At 43.1% G+C, this 17468-nt stretch overlaps 1 protein-coding gene across 5 annotated transcripts in view; it reads right to left on the bottom strand.

Annotated features, from left to right (window-relative positions):
- Positions 1-14193, bottom strand: part of ALLC (allantoicase) — a 124299-nt gene extending 110106 nt beyond the window's left edge. For 4 of the 5 annotated variants that reach the window (XR_003855684.1, XR_003855685.1, XM_029595805.1 and 1 more), the window contains exons 1-2: positions 14106-14185; positions 12172-12222 (exon numbers count right to left, since the gene is read on the bottom strand). The gene's annotated coding sequence lies outside the window, so the exon portion shown is untranslated. Of the gene's footprint in view, positions 1-12171; positions 12223-14105 lie in introns of all 5 variants that reach the window. The other variant, XM_029595806.1, reaches the window with a different exon arrangement.
- Positions 14194-17468: the final 3275 nt, after the last annotated feature.

Genomic DNA, 17468 nt, shown 5'->3' with positions numbered 1-17468 from the left:
TGCCCCCGGGATCTTCCTCACTTGATGATTCCCACAGTTCATTCTGTGCCTCTAAAACCTTTCCACAGTTCACAAGCAGGAATGTGTACTTGCCAAATCCAGGGATTTCATGCATCTCTATTTTGAGAGAGAGGCTGTTGGTTAGTTCAGGTTTATGGATATCCTCCTCTGATGCACTGTGGGACTTGTAGTGCTAACTGCTAATGGAAGAAGCAGGATAACACAATTCACAATGTATGGGAATGGAAGTTCAAAATTCAGAACTGGACAAAAGACTGCTACCAAAACGTAGGTTGCATCAAACCCTGCTAATCTTTTCCCCCTCTGCACCCTGCAGTCTCAATGAAAGAGTCTGTGTTGTAGCTAGTTCTGCCCACAAGAAAAAATGCAGAGGATGTCTGCAGTGAGCAGGGCCGGTCAAGGGGGGGGAGAGGGCAGGAGGACTATTTAGCTTGTCTCAAGTGCACATTGGGCCTTAAAAGCATTTTTTTTTTGTATCTTATTTTGTTTTCTTCTGTTTTCATTTTTTATTTTTATTATGGCTAAGGGCCACAAAAGCTGGAAGTGGACCAGGCCTCTCTAGACCTCTGAGAGGGCCTGGTAATGAGCACAGCAAGAAGCGGCAGTTTGAATTGTGAACTGGCTCCATTTTTTTAATAAGAGGTTGATCCAATCTTGGCTTTACCCTCCCCAGGTACATACATGGACTTGTTCTGCTGTTCTTAGGGAATTCAGAAATACACGCCCGTGCATGTCATGGAGTAAAACCAGAACTGGATCAACCTCTGCAGACTGTCCTGGAAATGGGAAAAAGGATTGCTGCTACCCCTCCATTCACAGCCATTTGTAATCATTTCCTCTCCAAGTACCCCCTTCCCTAGGAGTCCTCAGAAAGTCCGATTTCCCTATTCTTTGCGCTACAGAAAAGCTTGGTACTATTATACTCACAAGATACAGGGAGGGATATCTGTCTAGTGTCTAGCATTGCTCTACCAGGAGTGCCGATAACATCGCTATTAAGCAGAGCAACGAGAGATGTTTAGATGGGAGGTCACAGCGTCTGTCCTCCTGGCTAGCATTTCACCTGTACTCGGGTGAGCCTGGTTTGGGGGGGGGGGATGGGAGAGGAGGGCGGGGTGTTGCTGCAGTGGTTTGACACTGAGTGGGTGAAAGAGGGTGTTGCCATTGTGCAATGTTGCCCACTGGTGGGAGGAAGGGTGCCTGCCTGTTATTTTTCAAAGCAAGGGGGGATGCCTGGGGAAGGGGGGAGGCGGCTGACGACTCTCCAAGGCATAAATTTGTCATATGGCAGGAGGTTGCAGCTTCACCTCCTCCTGCTGGGGTTACACAAAGTTTGGCAGGGTTTGCTGGGGGCGTTTGACCCTAAATTTTATGCAGGGCAAGGGGGCGATAAGCTGTTATTGGCCCAACATATTTTTTTTAACTTGGGGGAGGGCAGGGGGGAAATTGGGCTGCTTCTAATCCAAAAGATTTTTTTTTAACTTACCTAGCGCTATATACTGAATATAGCTAGATAGTTTTACAGCTATCCAGATAACTTTAAACCTGCTCTGAGGCACAGCTAGACTTAGCTGAACTCTGGATATCAAAGTTATCCGGGTAAGTTATTCAGCTCCCTTAACGCCATCCCAGAACAGCCCCAGAAGAATGCCTCCAACTTATCTGTATAAATTTTATCCAGGCAATGACTTACCCGGATAAAATGTATCCGGTCAGAGGGGCCGGAAATGTAAAACCTTGGGGTTTGTCCAGGTAATTCAAAAGCTATCCAGACAAATATTATCTTATGTCAGGCATTACCCAATGATACAGTATGTCCTAAATATTTGTACTTTGAATGTGGTTATTATCTACTGTGCCTTACTGTATGTAGGTTAATGTAGACTCTAACTTATAAAACATGCTGTGAACTCTTCTAATTAGAAAAGTGTGAAATTAATACATGATGTTGATGAATAAAAATGTTGCGCAGCATACCCCTTTCTCTAATCAATATTTTTTTTAAAAGAAGCTATTTTAAATTGTAAGTATCCGAGTTTTGCTGCATAGTTTCATTTCACGTAGGCTGGATATGTTAACCCTTGCTCTGCTGACTTCAAGTGCTCTCACAATGAAGACAATATGGTCTGATATTGCTGAATATTTGTCTGTAAACATCAAAAGGAGCGAAAGCTGCTCTCCACAATCAATATGTAAATCACCACGGAGAGACAGAAGAATTAAATCAGTCCCAAAGCATCCAAATTCTTAAATATGCAAGTGTTTTTATTTTTCATGTCGGCAACTCCATTGCTCAAAAATGCAGAATTAACTTAACACCGGGTCCCCCGACACGGACCCGTGTTTCGCCAAACGCGGCTGCGTCGGAGGGGAACAGTGAATTCTTAATGGCATTCAAACTAGAATTAAAAGAAAAAACTATTATTAAAGTATTTTACACAGAGACTGATGACAAAGGTGGATCCTATATTGTCAAGACAATAGATACAGTATCACATTGATAAAGACTTTCAAAATCTTTTATAAATTACCCATAGGAAAAGCAAATAGTGCTTCTTTAAATCAAAAGATTTTTAACTTAAAATATGGTTCATCAAATCAATTAAAGGCACCAAACGGACACGAAGGTCAAAACTTAAAAACTATGAATGACTATCCTAAAAATGATAGCGAGTTATAGAACGTATGATATACATTTATAAATTATAAAAATTCAAACTTCATGCAATAAGTCAAGTTTTGTCTAATTTTAATCTTATACAATTGTATGGTCCGGATATGTATAAGAAATCTAACCGCATATCAAGAGCAAAAGCAGCTTACCTTTAGAGTTTTAGACGGCGTTTTCGGCAAGGAGAGCCCAGAACGCTGACGTTACTCGATATTTAAAGTGTCAGGATTGGCGCCAAAAACACTAACCAATCAAAAATGGTTACCAAGGTAACGCCCAGCCATTCAGAATCCAGCACGTCCAGGGGAACGGCAGCAATCTGTCAAAGAAAGTATTGCCACTCGATTTCATTATTGAGACCCGCAGGGGTGAGACTATTTAATTTAAAAATCCATTTTTGTTCCCTGCGTGCTAGTATATCAGAAAAACAACCTCCTCGTGATGGTGGCAAAACTACATCGAGAACATAAAATTTGATATCAGATTCAGTGTGTCCCATAGACGTCCAATGTGTGACTAAAGGAGCTGTTTCTCTACTGTTTTTTATATTCGAACGATGTTCAATGATGCGAGTTCAAATTGGACGAGATGTCTTGCCCACATATAATTTTGCACACGGGCATATAATTATGTAGATCACACCTTTAGTTTGACATGTTGAAGTAAAATTTAAATTATGTCTAGCGTGTGATCCAGGATGTTCAAAAACAGTTAAATTGGACGTCAAAGGACACACTGAGCAGTGTCCGCATGGACCATGACCTAAATTTTGAGTTGTTTGGGTTGCAATAGGCTCCGACAATTGAGAATGTACCAAAACATCCTTAAGATTGCGACCCCGACGAAATGAGAATCTAATCGGAACGTCAAAAATCTTGTGAATTGACAACATGGGCCAGTATTGTTTAATAATGTTGGTAACACAATATATGTGTTACCAACATTATTAGAATGTTGGTAACACATGGAGAACACAGTTAAAGCAATCATTAGATGATCTAGTTTGCGGTAGAAATAAATATTCACGATTAGCATACAAAGCTCTTTTAAAAGCTCTATGTAGAATTCGACGTGGGTACCCACGTTCCTGAAACCTTGCTATCATCTGCTTAGCTTCAGTAATGTAATGTAAATTTGAGGAGGATTTCATCTACACATCAGCATGGGCTCCCTTTATACTCACATGGTTAAGGTACATAGATGATGTCTTCTTAGTATGGATGGGCTCTGACATTCAATTTTATATGTTTTATGATTGGTTAAATTCATGCAACAAACACTTGCAATTTAACTTTATGATTGACTCCAAATCTATCGCTTTTTTAGATGTCACTGTTTCAGTTGATAATGATAGTTTCAGTACGTCTATTTTTCGAAAAACTACAGACAGGAACACATTGTTAAGATTTGATAGCCATCACCCCACCCCTTTAAGATCAAACATTCCAATAGGTCAATTCCTGAGGTTAAGACGGATCTGCTCTACCCGTGATGAGTTCATTACTGAAGCTAAGCAGATGATAGCAAGGTTTCAGGAACGTGGGTACCCACGTCGAATTCTACATAGAGCTTTTAAAAGAGCTTTGTATGCTAATCGTGAATATTTATTTCTACCGCAAACTAGATCATCTAATGATTGCTTTAACTGTGTTCTCCATGTGTTACCAACATTCTAATAATGTTGGTAACACATATATTGTGTTACCAACATTATTAAACAATACTGGCCCATGTTGTCAATTCACAAGATTTTTGACGTTCCGATTAGATTCTCATTTCGTCGGGGTCGCAATCTTAAGGATGTTTTGGTACATTCTCAATTGTCGGAGCCTATTGCAACCCAAACAACTCAAAATTTAGGTCATGGTCCATGCGGACACTGCTCAGTGTGTCCTTTGACGTCCAATTTAACTGTTTTTGAACATCCTGGATCACACGCTAGACATAATTTAAATTTTACTTCAACATGTCAAACTAAAGGTGTGATCTACATAATTATATGCCCGTGTGCAAAATTATATGTGGGCAAGACATCTCGTCCAATTCGAACTCGCATCATTGAACATCGTTCGAATATAAAAAACAGTAGAGAAACAGCTCCTTTAGTCACACATTGGACGTCTATGGGACACACTGAATCTGATATCAAATTTTATGTTCTCGATGTAGTTTTGCCACCATCACGAGGAGGTTGTTTTTCTGATATACTAGCACGCAGGGAACAAAAATGGATTTTTAAATTAAATAGTCTCACCCCTGCGGGTCTCAATAATGAAATCGAGTGGCAATACTTTCTTTGACAGATTGCTGCCGTTCCCCTGGACGTGCTGGATTCTGAATGGCTGGGCGTTACCTTGGTAACCATTTTTGATTGGTTAGTGTTTTTAGCGCCAATCCTGACACTTTAAATATCGAGTAACGTCGGCGTTCTGGGCTCTCCTTGCCGAAAACTCCGTCTAAAACTCTAAATTTAAAGGTAAGCTGCTTTTGCTCTTGATATGCGGTTAGATTTCTTATACATATCCGGACCATACAATTGTATAAGATTAAAATTAGACAAAACTTGACTTATTGCATGAAGTTTGAATTTTTATAATTTATAAATGTATATCATACGTTCTATAACTCGCTATCATTTTTAGGATAGTCATTCATAGTTTTTAAGTTTTGACCTTCGTGTCCGTTTGGTGCCTTTAATTGATTTGATGAACCATATTTTAAGTTAAAAATCTTTTGATTTAAAGAAGCACTATTTGCTTTTCCTATGGGTAATTTATAAAAGATTTTGAAAGTCTTTATCAATGTGATACTGTATCTATTGTCTTGACAATATAGGATCCACCTTTGTCATCAGTCTCTGTGTAAAATACTTTAATAATAGTTTTTTCTTTTAATTCTAGTTTGAATGCCATTAAGAATGCCGCGTTTGGCGAAACACGGGTCCGTGTCGGGGGACCCGGTGTTAAGTTAATTCTGCATTTTTGAGCAATGGAGTTGCCGACATGAAAAATAAAAACACTTGCATATTTAAGAATTTGGATGCTTTGGGACTGATTTAATTCTTCTGTCTCTCCGTGGTGATTTGAATATTTGTCTGAACATGTCAACCAGACAGGATTGACATTAGGTTTATTGCCAATCTAGGTAGCTACAAATTGTACTGCCCTCTCTGGCCCAGGCCTCCCATTCTCCACAATTTTTCTGTTAACTATATATTTTAATGTCAAAAATTATATAACAGTCTGTGAAATTTCAAAACTTCCAAAACCATTTTGGAAGGGTAAAATGATGACAATTAGAAACTAGAAGCAGATATGCTCTGTGGTGTTCATGGTATGATACCTTCTTTAGTATTTGATTACTTGATTTTTTGCTTATTTGTTCTTTTTGAATTTTTGCTTTTAATTTTCATCACTTGATTTAGTATTTAGCTTTTTGAATTATTATTTCTCCTTTAACTGCCTCCTTATGACTTATTAGTGGGGGTGACTTTTTTCTTTTCTTGATTCTGGTTACTAAAAATATCAAAATTTTAGCACAGTAAAAATGACTGTAAGCTACAATTTTATAATTGTCATGTTTGCTACTTTGTTTCTCTGCTAAATAATTTGCTTACATAAGAACATAAGAAATGCCATACTGAGTCAGACCAAAGGTCCATCAAGTCAGTATCCTGTTTCCAACAGTGGCCAATACAGGTCACAAGTATCTGGCAGGATCCCAAGGGGTAGATAGATTCCAGCTGTTTATCCCAAGAATAAGCAGTAGATTTCTGTAACTCTACCTTAATTATGGTTAATGGACTTTTCCTCCAGGAACTTGTTCAAACCTTTTTTTAAACGTAGCTATACTAATAGCTTTTACCACATCCTCTGGCAATGAACTCCAGAGCTTAATTATGCATTGAGTAAAAAAATATTTTCTCTTATTAGTTTTAAATATATTGGGGTAGTTTTTTAAAGTTATGTGTGGGCATAGATTTGTTCTCACAACCTGGCGCAAACAAATCTACGCCCGATTTTAACATGCGCGCGCTGCCGCACGCATGTTATAAAATCCAGGGTCGGCACGCGCAGGGGGTGGCAATTGTGCAACCTGCGCGCCGAGCCGAGCAGCCTGCCTCTGTTCCCTCCGAGGCTGCTCCAAAATCAGAGCGGCCTCGGAGGGAACTTTTTTCTGGCCCCCCCACCTTCCCCTCCCTTCCCCTACCTAACCCACCCCCAGCCCTAACTAAATCCCCCCCCTACCTTTGTTCAGAAAGTTACGCCTGCCTGAGGCAGGTGTAACTTGCGTGTGCCGGCCAGCTGCCGGCACACCATTCCCCAGCCCGGGGACTGATTCGGAGGCCTCAGCCACGCTCCCGGAATGCCCCCGGGCCAGCACCATGCCCACGGCCCTGCCCCGGAATGTCCCTGAATGCCGTGCCGCCCCCGACACGCCCCCCAAGCAAAGCCCCGGGGACTTACACACGTCCCGGAGCTTTGCGCGCGCCGGAAGCCTATGCAACATAGGCGCGCTGGCGTGCAGGGCTTTTAAAATCTGCCCCATTACCTAGTAACTTCATTGTGTGTCCTCTGGTACCTTAAAATGTAATGCTATTTTGAGACCCTGCATAAAGCCAATACGGATATCGCAATGAGAGAAATTATGTTTAAATTATTGCATCACAACTTTCTAGATGAGGTGAAAAGACATCAAATGAAATTGATGGAATCACCTACTTGCAGTAAGTGTAAGACGGATCAAGGCACCATGCTTCCTAAATTACTGGCTTGCTCAGTCATCATCCACTTCTGGGAGATGGTCCTATCTGAGTTGCAGAAATGCACTGGTGTCCTGCTTCCTCGAAGAGGTGAATGTTTTATTAGGGAATCTGCCTAGTATTCAAGGGGTCGACAGGGTAATGAAAAAGTTTATATTTTTAGCATGTCAGATGGCATGTAAATGTATACTGACTGGTTACATGGCTGCTAAACACGTTTTTGTCTGTTTGCCAGCCTGTTTCTTCTTATTGCTCTTGATCTGTGTATTGCCGCTTCAGATACATTTTTGTGTAATGTAAACCATTGTGATCTTTACATGGAATGATGGTATATAAAATATCCAAACAAATAAATAATGTTGTATCACATTATACTGGCTTTGTTATGACCGTTGGTCGCAGGCGACTGCGACCGCGTCTACTCACATCTTGCACCGTCTTGCTTCCTGCTCGGACCTGCTCGTGGCGCAGGCTAGTCTCTGCTGCCGCGTTCCCTCTGGCTCCTCGTGGCGGTCTAGATGCCGCCATCCTCCACGCTGACTCTGGGCCTTACTAGGCACGCGTACGCACCACCAGACCCTCTTTTAAAGGCCCTTCGGTGGGAACCTCGGGGGTGTCCCGGATTGATGACGGCATCTCATCAGAGTACTAAAGCTCCACCTTCTTCCTCAGCTAGCCGACTTGGCAACGAATTCCACTACTTCTCTATGAGCTCCTGTCTCTATCATTCCTGGTGTGACGCTATCGGACTTCCTGGTCTCTGGACCCTGCCTGGTACCCGCTCTTCGGGGGCCAGTGAGCACACTCTACGGGGACCCGGTCTGCTGGCTTCCCCCGCTCCTTGGACTAGCCCTGCACTTTCCAATAAGTCCTATCCTGCTGCTCCCCACTCCTTGGGGCCAACTCTGGGAACACCTTTACCACTTGGGAGTTCTACCTCTGTGCTTCTCCGCTCCTCGGGGAAGTGCCTACCCTCTTTCCTGTGACTGTCTGTGCTCCCTGCTCCTCGGGGTAGTATCTACGTTTATCCTTGGGACTATCACTGCTTCCCCGCTCCTCGGGGCTGTACCCTTGACTCTGCTACCGCGCACTACCGGTGCCTCCTGCTCCTCGGACTGCCCTACGTCATTTGCTGGAGACCTGACTCTGACTTCCCCGCTCTGCGGGTTGGCCTACGTCATCACACCAAGTACTCTTTTGCTATGCTCTCTCCGTCCCTGCATCAATTACTGAGGGTTAAATGAAATCACTCTCAAGGATCGATACCCACTGCCTCTTATCTCAGAGCTTTTTGACAGGCTTCAAGAAGCTAAGATCTTCTCAAAATTGGACCTCCACAGAGCTTACAATTTGGTGCAGATCCGCAAGGGCAACGAGTGGAAGATTGCCTTTAACACTCGAGACAGCCATTTTGAGTACCTGGTAATGCCCTTCGGGCTGTGCAACGTGCCCGCAGTATTTCAAAACCTGATGAACGAGGTCTTCAGAGATATGCTTTACCACTGCGTAGTTGTATACCTCGATGACATCCTTGTCTTCTCGCAAGACCTTCAAAGCCATCACTAGGATGTCTCTCGGATTCTCCAACGCCTGCGAGATAACCAACTTTTTGCCAAGCTTGAGAAGTGCTCCTTCGAGCAGGAGACCGTGCCTTTTCTTGGCTATGTGGTGTCCAGCCTGGGGTTTTGAATGGATCCTCAGAAATTAAAGAGCATCCGTGATTGGCCTCAGCCTACGGGCCTCAAGGCGCTTCAGAGATTCCTTGGCTTCACCAATTACTATTGCTCCTTTATTCACTACTATTCAACCCTGACTGCACCACTCACAGCCATGACTCGCAAGGGGGCCAATCCCTCTCAGTGGTCCGCCGAAGCCATTACCGCCTTTCAGAACCTCAAGGCTGCCTTCCTTAAGGAACCTTGTCTCCATCATCCGGACCCTACACAGCCATTTGTTGTCGAGGTCGACGCCTCCGATGTTGGAGTAGGAGCCGTACTGAGTCAATACTCAACTACTCACACACTGCATCCTTTTTCTTTTTTTTCTCAGCGCTTCTCACCAGCGGAACGCAATTACGCCAATGAGGACAAAGAACTGCTAGCCATCAAGTTGGCCTTTGAAGAATGGCAACCTTGGCTTGAGGGAGCTCAACACCAGATCACCATATACACGGATCATAAAAACCTCGAGTATCTCCATCATGCTCAGCGTCTAAACCATTGCCAGGCCCGTTGGTCCCTCTTCTTTACCCAATTCAATTTCATACTGCGTTACCACCCAGGCAATAAGAATGGACACGCTGATGCGCTCTCAGGTCCTTCGTCACAGAGGATGTGCCCGACACCCCACAGCACATAATAGACCCCGCTTTATGCACACTGAACTTGGGGCATCTTTTGCTACATGCCTCTCATTCTTACCCTCAATATTGAACAATACATTAGCAGCCCAATGCCAGGAAACCCCTTCATAAATTTATCATTTTGGTTTCCTAATCATTCCTTTATCCCTGTGTTTAAAGAGACTGTCAACTGGAGGATTCTTGTTTATAAAATATTTTGTGGTATCTGATAGTTTTTAATATCCTGAATATGTCTTTCAAATACTTATTGGTGAAATCTTTACTCTTATTTTTTTACTTCCTATCAGATTTGACACAGTGTTTATCAAACATTTTGAGTGTCCAGAGTATTTCTAAAAGTCTGTTTATTTTATATGCTTTATGTCCATTTGTATGTGTATTTGATTATGTTTTTAGGTTCCCTCCTAGAAACATAGATTCATAGAAATGATGGCAGAAAAGGACCAAAAGGTCCATCCAGTCTGTCCAGCAAGCTTATGGTAGTGTCTGCCATGCCATACAAGTCACCCCCATAGTTATCAGTTTCCCAGACCATCAAAGTCAGGGCCCTTGTTGGTTGCTGTTTGAGTCCAACTCCCCCTTACCTCTTGCCATTGAAGCAGAGAGCAATATTGGAGTTGCATCAAAAGTATCAAGCTTATTAATTAAGGGTAGTAACAGCCACATCAGCAAGTTACCCCATGCTTATTTGTTTTCCCAGATCGTAAAATTCAATGTCCTTGTTGGTTGCTGCCTGAATCTAATTCCCCTTTTCCTCTTTTCCCACTGCCATTGAAGCAGAGAGCAATGATGGAGTTGTATTAACAGTATTAAGGCTTATTAGGTAAGGGTGCACTCTTTTCTTCATTTCCATCCTCTAGCCTTTAGGGATCCACAGTGTTTATCCCATGCCTCTTTGAAATCTTTCACTGATTTTGTCTTCACCACCTCCTCTGGAAGGGCATTCCAGGCATCCACCACCCTCTCCGTGAAGAAATATTTCCTGCTGTTGGTTCTGAGTTGTGTAGGATTCGTGGACCCTTGGGCCGGTCGGAACCAGAGGAGAAGTTGCTGTAGGTGGTGGCAGCAGTGGCCCCGACCGGGAGGCGGCAAAGATGGGCTCGGAACTGGCCGAAGGATGAACTCTGGAAGCCCTATGCGACCAAGGGCTTTGGCGAGGAGAGTGGAGACGACGGAGCTGGTCCAATGGTGGGAAGATCTTCGCCCTGGAAGCCGATCCTCCCCCGAGAGGAGCTCATAGGAGTTCGGCCGCTGGGACTTAGGAGATTCACCCTGGAAGCCGGAGTCCCCCCAGGAGGAGCCTGTAGGAACCCGGCCACTGGGACTTAGGAGGGCCCGCGGGAGCCGAGTCAGATGAATTCCAAGGTTGATTGCCGGAGGGTCGTTGCTCGCCAGTCCAGAGTCAGGAACCAATGGGTCGCCGTAAGCCAGTCCGAGGTCAGGAGCCGAAGAGTCAACGTAAGCCGGTCCGGGGTCAGAAGCCAGAGAGTCGTCGTAAGCCAGTCCAAGGTCAAGAGCCAAGAAATACCGTCAGCCGAACCGGGATCAGGAACCAGGCGGAGCAGGAGAACTCAGGATGCTGCAACTTGAGACAGGAGAACCTGGGAACCTCGTTGCAAGGCACTGGAGAGAAGCAACTGCAGGGCTTAAGTAGCCCTGCAGCGTCTGACGTCACCGGAGGCTCTCATTCGAATTTCCCGCGCTGGCCCCTTTAAATTATAGGCAGAGACGCGCGCGTCTAGGGGCGGGGCCAGACGCCGAAGGATGCCGGCTGCTCCGGCGAGGCGGACACGAGGCAGCAGAGGGCCCTGCAGGCCCGGGAGAGGCTGCCCGACGTCGGGGCTGCGGCAGCAGGGGTCCCCGGAGGCCTGGGGGACACGGGCTAACGCCGGAGCTGCGGTCAGGTAAGCGGCGATCCCGGGGCCGACCCGGGATCGCAACAGTTGTCCTCCCTGGAGTTTCATTTTGTAACCCCCTAGTTCTACTGATTTCTTTCCACAGGAAAAGGTTTATTGTTGATTGTGCATCATTAAAACCTTTCAGGACTTCTTTAAATTTAAAAGTCTTCCTAGAGATCAGTGTGAAAATCTCTCCTCACATGTTTCAGCCCTTGTTTCCTATTCAACACTTTTTATGAGTTATATTTCTTTTTATTTTGTGAACAATATAATTCATTATCTTCTAAACATTTCTTGAAGTGTAATTTTTGAAACTTCAATAAAGAAAAAGTTAAGAATATATTTTGCCCATCAAAAGAAATGATTGCAAATGCACTCACTAAATCGTTACCCAGAGAAATGATGACATAAATGGAACCCAGTTAATGACCCCCTCATAATGTAAAATTCCACTAACCTTTGAACTAATTCACCACTTTGCAATTCACTTTGAAGTGGATGACCTATCCTGAAAGGTGGAAAACAAATATAAATTGAAATTAAATATACACTAGCTAGAAGAAGAAAAAGTGTGTGCCACCAGCAGTTGGCGGTATAATCCCATTGCAGCATCTTTAGTAGTCAGATTTTTGCTCTAATAGTTCTCTTTCTGTTGACATCTTCCTTTTTTATGTATCAGTTGATTAAATCTGTCTTGTTTATTTAGTTTGCTTCCTTCCTATTATAGTGAATGATTTCAAACACAACTCTGCTGTATGAGTCTTTTTCATTTTAAATACTCTGAGAACACCCTTTATTTTTATTTTCTTTCAGCACACTTTTATATTAGAGCTCATCCTTTACTTGCAGATGGCCTCTTCCTCAGTAAGACCAAATAAAGTTGTCCTGTGAATTTTGCTTCTGGGCCTTCACAGCCGACCACCCCTTCTGCTCTAATTCCTACTCTTTAAATCTATCCTGTTTGTGTTCCATATTCACATTTCTTAGTACAAGCACAGGCTCCATATTCATGTGCTGAAAGGTGAACTGTAAATAAATAAATAAATAAATAAATATTGGGGTAGATTTTTAAAAAAAGTATGCTGGATTTTATAAGATACGCGCATAGCCGCGCGTATCCTCTAAAATCCTGGATCGGCTCGCGCAAGGCTGCCGATTTTGGGCAGCCTGCGCGCGCTGAGCCTCGCAGCCTGCCTCTGTTCCCTCCGAGGCCGCTCCGAAATCGGAGCGGCCTCGGAGGGAACTCTTTCGCCCTCCCCTCACCTTCCCCTCCCTTCTTCTACCTAACCCACCCCCCCCGGCCCTATCTAAACCCCCCCCTTACCTTTGTCCCTAGATTTACGCCTGCGAGAAGCAGATGTAAATCTACGCGCGCCAGCAGACTGCTGGCGCGCCGTCTTCCAACCCGGGGGCTGGTCCGGAGGCCTGGACCATGCCCCCGGGCCGGCGCCACGCCCCCGGTCCCGCCACCAGTCCTGCCCCCGAAACGCCGCGTCATCCGGTCCCGCCCCCGACACGCCCCCCTTCGAAAAACCCCGGGACCTACGCGCGTCCCGGGGCTCTGCGCACGCCGGCGGCCTATGGAAAATAGGCGCGCCGGCGCGCAAGGCCCTGCTCGCGTAAATCCAGGCGGATTTACGCGAGCAGGGCTTTTAAAATCCGCCCGATTGGTTTTATGTACAGAAAACACGATTTGTGCACAAAGCATGTTCTCTGCACACAAATCCCAAGTACAGGACCCCTGCACCACAAAGCTCCAGGTTCAGCCCCATAGACTAACACTAGTCCCACAAACGTTGCTTCACCTTTAACCAGGATTTAAATATCCAACATTAAGAAAACATGAGTTAAACCTATGCACCTCTCTGCATTGGAGAGTAATAACTAATGCCTTGATAAATATGGGATTTGCATGGGGGAGCACTAATTTGTACACAGTTTGACTCACATTTAAGTGCATATTTTTAGCATGCTGACCTCCTTGTTAAAATCGGGAGTAATAGTATACACACAAAAATGTGCGCACAACTAACTGTACCTTGTTACATCAGGGCCTTGGTTACTGATTTATCTTTTAGAGCCAAAAGAAGACATTTTCAGATGCGTTAGCTTTTCTCTTCAGAGAACTTCCTTAGAATAATTACAGGGTTGTAATCAAACCATAAATAATTAGCATTAACATGATAGAAACAAGGATTTACAAAGAAATTTCATCAAGTACCTTGGAAGTCACTCACACCAAGTATAACAACAACAAAACGGAATGAAAAAAACCATCTGCCAACAGCATGCAGAACTGGTTTCAGTTTTCATTTAAATAGTTTTATAGAAACTGTACCCAAAAGCCAATTTAATCTATATACATGCATACATATTAAACTCCAGCATTACCTTTTGCTTTCTCCTGCACCAGTTCTGACTCTGAAAGTCCATCTTTCACAAGGTCAAAGTTTTGAAAATGCTCTCTGAATCATTAAGCAAACAGGGGAAAACAAATTGCATAACCTACCAGTAAATGAATGACTTCCTGATAAAATACAGAACAACTTATATATATTCTGCTGCCTTTCTTCTGTTTCTTTTCTTTAACATGAAGATAAATTAATGAGATAAGAATGTAAAAAATAAAACAAGATTATTTTTCCTACCCTCCCTATTTCATTATTTTCTACTACAGTACCACTAGATAAAGCACTAGTTACAGCAGATATGAATATAAATAAGAACACTGCAAGAATAAGTAAATCCATATTCTCCCAAATGGAGTATATGACATTAGTATAATTTGGATGGGTTTGGCTTAAACATAGATATCCTCTCCCAGGGTTCAATTGAGCTTAAACAATTCAAATCTTGACTGGTTCAAGCTTGGATTTAATCCACATTAAGCTAATCAAACCCTTTTTGTAGTTTGTGAATTTGCAAGAATAGCAGTTTCATTTTTAAATGCCTTTCATAAAATCATTTTGTGTGTTAAGGCAAACAAGACATGCATTAGGAGTATAAAATTCAGCAGGGATTGAAACCAACAAATTTTAAACAATGACGACAAAAAGAAATTAACCGCTGCTTGGTCTCTAATTACAGATTATTTCAAAATACCATCATATTACACCGAAAATGGCTCTAGCCTAGGATATTTTGTAGGCAAAGAGACCTCATATATAATGGCGGGCTTTTGATACGTTTGCCCTTAAACGCCAATAACAATGTTGTGCGGTGATACAATCTATGTTACACCGTATCAGACTGTTATAATCATTGGTCTCTTTGTCAAGGTTTAGTAATGATTCCTTGTGTCAAGGTATTGGTACTTTTCTTGTGTCAATGTACATAATATAAATGAACGGCAGTAGAATAGGTGAACACTTATCGTAGCGAGATATGCAGATGTGCAGCGGGGATGAGATTCTGGCGTTGGCCCGACACGGCTCGTGTTTCTGGGAACCTTCTTCAGGGGCCGCCGATTGCCAGTATTAGTCCCGTGGCTGCCACGGGACTAATACTGGCAATCGGCGGCCCCTGAAAAAGGTTCCCAGAAACACGAGCCGTGTGACCCTTGAATCCACCCTTGAATCCACATTAATCCACATTAATGTGGATTCATGTGGATTCAGAGAGCATTACAATTCTAAAATAACTTTATGTATTTACTTATTCTTTTAAATGGTGCCCTGTCAGGGCACCTTACATCAAAGTACATCAAAGTGTTTCGGGTATCCTTTGTCAGGGAGTTCTGCTTCCCAAGGGCACACAAACTAATTTTTTCTCTGGGGCTGTTCTGGATAGCGCATCTCCCATTTCTCTCTTTTTCCCAAAGGAGGTGTCCTTTTTGTGAGGGAAAGCTTAAGCTTATGACCCAGATGTTGGTGTGTTTCTAGCTCCTTCTTTCTTAGTAACTTTAATGCTTTTCCTGGGACAAACAAGCAGGACAAGGTATTGGGTGTTCAAAATAAAAAGGTTTACTGATTCTTCAAAATTAAGTCAAAGTCCAATTTATCCAAACAATTGATATTACAGTTGTCTTGTTTACAGTTGTTAATCTTCCTTTGGGTATGTGTCCTTTCTCTCAGGGTCCTGGGGTTAAGTTTACACTGCTGTTCTATGTGCATAAACTGCCCCAGGGGGCCAGAGAGAACCTAAATGTGGAGATTCCCCTTAGACCTAGAAAAAACCTACCTGAGTCCAGTTGTTAATCACGATCACCCAGCCTGTGACCTGGTCACTTTGGGTGGAGATCCTGCGGAAGATCTCCATGACCTTGGTCTTTCTTCCTTATCTCAGGGGTCTGTGGGAATCCTCTGAAGGAAAAGTCTAAGACGAACGAGAAACTGGTTGTCCCAGCTCTGTTTCCTAGTGAGGAGGGTTATATCAAACATCCTTCCCATAAAACAAAAATGGCAATGCCTTTTTATTTTCCCCAAATCTCTCTGTGGCTGATGTTATGTTGTCACTGGTGCTTGCCTCTTCAAGGGAGTAGAAAAAGGCTCGCAGGCCTCCAGCCCTTGTCTTTTAGGTCTGGGGGGTTTATTTATTTAAGGTTTTTCTATACCGGCATTCATGATAAGATCATATCATGCCGGTTTACAGATAACAGGGGGTGCAAAAAACTTTGTTCTTTTAACAAGTGCGGAGGAAGCAAAAGTTACAATAAAACAGGGTTGTAGAACAGGGGGAGGAAGGAGACAAGGATAGCGGCGTAAAAAATATTTACATTGTGCAGCGATGTCTCTTTATGGATATTTACATTGGGCAGTAAGGTCTCTCAATGGATATTTGACTCAGGAAAGGCTTGCTTAAATAGCCAAGTCTTAAGTCTTTTCCTGAATGTTGGTAAGCAGGGTTCAAGTCTAAGATCCGGTGGTAAGGTATTCCAAAGAGAGGGACCCGCTGTAGAAAAGGCCCGGTCTCTGAGTGCCTTATGGAGTGTAATTTTAGTTGGGGGAACAGTCAGGGAGCCTTTGAAGGCGTCTCTGATAGGTCTGGATGATGTGTGCATTCTGAGGGGGATTTGGAGGTTGAGAGGGGCCTGTGAGTGGATGGATTTGTGGATGATGGCAATGGACTTGTGTAGGATTCTGTAGTGTATTGGCAGCCAGTGAAGATTAGTTAGAATTGGCGAGATGTGGTCTCTTCTGGAATTTGTCAGGATTCTGGCTGCCGCGTTCTGTAGCATCTGAAGTGGTTTGATGGATGAGGATGGGAGACCTAGCAAGATTTGAAGATTTTTGTAATTTTGAAGAAGATTTGTGTAATTTTGAAGAAGGGTTGCCTTCTTCAAAAGGATTCAAGGTTTAAACAATCCCAATCTCAAAAACAGGATAAATTCTAGCCATCAAAAATCCCTCACTGGGTAATGGTGTCACTGATACTTTTTTTTTTTTTTACAATAAGCTTTGATGATTTAAATATCATTTTGTCATTTAGTTCCTATGAAACTATTTTGTATGTTTCTGTACTTTGTTTGTTTAGCTTTTATTGTGTGTAAAATCTGTATATCGCCTAGGCCTAACAGTGTTAGGCGATTAATAACTTTTTTTAAATGAAATAAAATGAAATGAGAAGAGGTATAGCTCACAAGTCTTTAGCCACTGGTCCTGGAAATGGGGATATCCCTTTCCATGGAAGCCAAGGTTTTCCCTAGAATGAAAATCCAAAAGGAATCTGACAAAAATATACCTCTTGTCCAAAAATGAGGCAGGACCTCTCAGACAGAAAGAATACTGAGGGGAGCCTCCTCTAAAAAATGTTTAA

Source organism: Rhinatrema bivittatum, chromosome 3 (assembly GCF_901001135.1).
Source record: "Rhinatrema bivittatum chromosome 3, aRhiBiv1.1, whole genome shotgun sequence".
Taxonomy (NCBI): Eukaryota; Metazoa; Chordata; class Amphibia; order Gymnophiona; family Rhinatrematidae; genus Rhinatrema; species Rhinatrema bivittatum.
Note: the sequence above shows the minus strand (reverse complement) of the source record. Positions and strands in the feature narration are given on the sequence as shown.